At 43.1% G+C, this 3,128-nt stretch overlaps 1 protein-coding gene across 1 annotated transcript in view; it reads right to left on the reverse strand.

Annotated features, from left to right (window-relative positions):
• The window catches only part of fam222ba (family with sequence similarity 222 member Ba), a 10,470-nt gene that overhangs the window by 7,312 nt on the left and 30 nt on the right, over positions 1-3,128 (reverse strand). The gene's annotated exons all lie outside the window — the stretch shown is intronic.

Raw genomic sequence — 3,128 nt, forward strand, 5'->3', positions numbered from 1 at the left:
CATGGACGATGTGTGTGAGGGTGGACATGTTTGGAGGTTGCTGTGTTGAAGCTCCATGAATCAGCCTCTCTGCAGCTCTCAGCACCTTCACTGAGCCTTGAGGGAATCACTGAGCTGCTCTTGTTCTTCACAGTTAGAAGGTGGGAGCTCTCGTCAAATGATGATCTCCAGCATCATCTTGTTCATGCCAGGCTTTTCATCCACTGACCACAGACACCTGTAAACATCAGGGGGACCAGTAGCTGTTTAACACATCTGGAAGGAAACCAGTGAGATTTTAATATGACCATGACCATCATGATATGATGTTATGTGGGGGAGTGGTGGAGCAGAGGTTAGAAGATGGGCCTGTGATCGGAAAGTCACAGGTGCAACTCCCGGTACCGTCAACATCAAAATGAGGTGGAAAAGGTGAAACACCCACACCTGCCTCCACCCTCATTGGCCCCACTCTGGGCCCCTGAGCAAGGCACTCAACCCCCACAATCTGCTCCTAAACAGGTCTCTCTTGAAAATGAGTTCTCGTGACTCAATGAGACTACCTGGATAAATAAAGGTAAATGAAAAAATAAAAGTTTAAAATAGAAATACTCACATCATTAGGCCGAGGTTGTGTGTGAGACGTGCACGTTCCTGAGGTTGTGTGTGAGACGTGCACGTTCCTGAGGTTGTGTGTGAGACGTGCACGTTCCTGAGGTTGTGTGTGAGACGTGCACGTTCCTGAGGTTGTGTGTGTGACGTGCACGTTCCTGAGAGTGTGGGTGTGACGTGCACGTTCCTGAGAGGCCACAGACAGAGCAGCTCCAGTTTTTGTTGAGTTCCTGTAGTCCTGCAGTTTTCAAGCTGAAATGAAAAAGCATCATGAATATGAACTTTACAGTCTATAGTTACCTGTTCATATAAACACATGGAGGTGTCTCACCTTGTGACTGACAATAAAATATGTAACTTCATGAACTCTAATGAACTTATAATGATGCTCCTACTCTTTGAAGATGAACCGATGGTACCACACCATCTCTGTCGGACAGTCTGATCAGTTTGATTTAAAATCCTCCAGTTTAAAATCCTCACTGCTCAGATGAATCCTCCTCAAAGATACTTCCTCCTCGTCCTCACATCTTTTTCTTTGGGAAACCTTCAAAATGAAAACAGGAGATTTGTGTCTACTCAAAAACATTGTACAAAGGAGATCAATCTTATTTTCTATTTCCTATATTCTCCCTAGTTTAATTTTTTTATTTCCTAGAACTTAAACAAAACTCCAGTTCTGATGCATATCTGTTGATAATGAACCAAAGCTACAGAAATTATGAGTATGCTTGTTAGAAAAATATTCCTGTCATCAGATCTCAGTCAACTTCATTGCAGCTGAACACCGTGTTACACTGAACATCACATCAGCTGGTGGACATAAATACAGTACAGTAATATTATATTCACAAAATACTAACAATAATATGTTCATCTTACTGTGAAAAGTCATCCCACGAGACCTGACGTCAACAGTCCGTCGATTAGAACAGAAATAAGCTGCGAAGTGCTGAGACATCTTCTGCTTTAACCAAATAAGGACGACTGTTTCAAGATGGCGGCCGAAAATCCTGCGCTGCAGCAGCCAATGAGGCATCTAGTGTTTATATCTATGCCTGCAACAGTGCAACACCGCCCCCTACGGTTATACGTGGTCACATAATATAACGTCACTACGGATACCCGACTTTACTTTTTTAACATCGATAGATGTCCTAACAATCGATGTGTAAATTACTCGAGTACTCTGTTAATGCCCTAATATACATACATATATATATATATATATATATATATATATATATGTGTGTGTGTGTGTATATATATATATATATATATATATATAATTTTTATATAGCATTTTCCACATCTTAAAGTGTGGGGAAAAAGAAAATAGAGTATAGACGATGTACAGGTCCTTCTCAAAAAATTAGCATATTGTGATAAAGGTCATTATTTTCCATAATGTAATGATAAAAATGAAACTTTCATATATTTCAGATTCATTGCACACCAACTGAAATATTTCAGGTCTTTAATTGTTTTAATACTGATGATTATGGCATACAGCTCATGAAAACCCAAAATGCCTGTTCCAAAAAATTTGCATATTTCATCCCACCAATGAAAGACAAGTGTTTTTAATACAAAAAACGCCAACCTTCAAATAATCATGTTCAGTTATGCACTCAATACTCGGTCGGGAATCCTTTTGCATGAATGACTGCTTCAATGTGGCGTGGCATGGAGGCAATCAGCCTGTGGCATTGCTGAGGTGTTATGGAGGCCCAGGATGCTTCGATAGCGGCCTTAAGCTCATCCAGAGTGTTGGGTCTTGCGTCTCTCAACTTTCTCTTCACAATATCCCACAGGTTCTCTTTGGGGTTCAGGTCAGGAGAGTTGGCAGGCCAATTGATCATAGTAATACCATGGTCAGTAAACCATTTACCAGTGGTTTTGGCACTGTGAGCAGGTGCCAGGTCGTGCTGAAAAATGAAATCTTCATCTCCATAAAGCTTTTCAGCAGATGGAAGCATGAAGTGCTGCAAAATCTCCTGATAGCTAGCTGCATTGACCCTGCCCTTGATAAAACACAGTGGACCAACACCAGCAGCTGACATGGCACCCCAGACCATCTCTGACTGTGGGTGCTTCACACTGGACTTCTGGCATTTCCTTCTCCCCAGTCTTCCTCCAGACTCTGGCACCTTGATTTCCGAATGACATGCAAAATTTACTTTCATCTGAAAAAAGTACTTTGGACCACTGAGCAACAGTCCAGTGCTGCTTCTCTGTAGCCCAGGTCAGGCGCTTCTGCCGCTGTTTCTGGTTCAAAAGTGGCTTGACCTGGGGAATGCAGCACCTGTAGCCCATTTCCTGCACACGCCTGTGCACGGTGGCTCTGGATGTTTCTACTCCAGACTCAGTCCACTGCTTCCGCATGTCCCCCAAGGTCTGGAATCGGCCCTTCTCCACAATCCTCCTCAGGGTCCGGTCACCTCTTCTCGTTGTGCAGCGTTTTCTGCCACACTTTTCCCTTCCCACAGACTTCCCACTGAGGTGCCTTGATACAGCACTCTGGGAACAGCCTATTC

This window comes from Nematolebias whitei, chromosome 14, assembly GCF_014905685.2.
Source record: "Nematolebias whitei isolate Nwh7 chromosome 14, NemWhi1, whole genome shotgun sequence".
Lineage (NCBI taxonomy): Eukaryota > Metazoa > Chordata > Actinopteri > Cyprinodontiformes > Rivulidae > Nematolebias > Nematolebias whitei.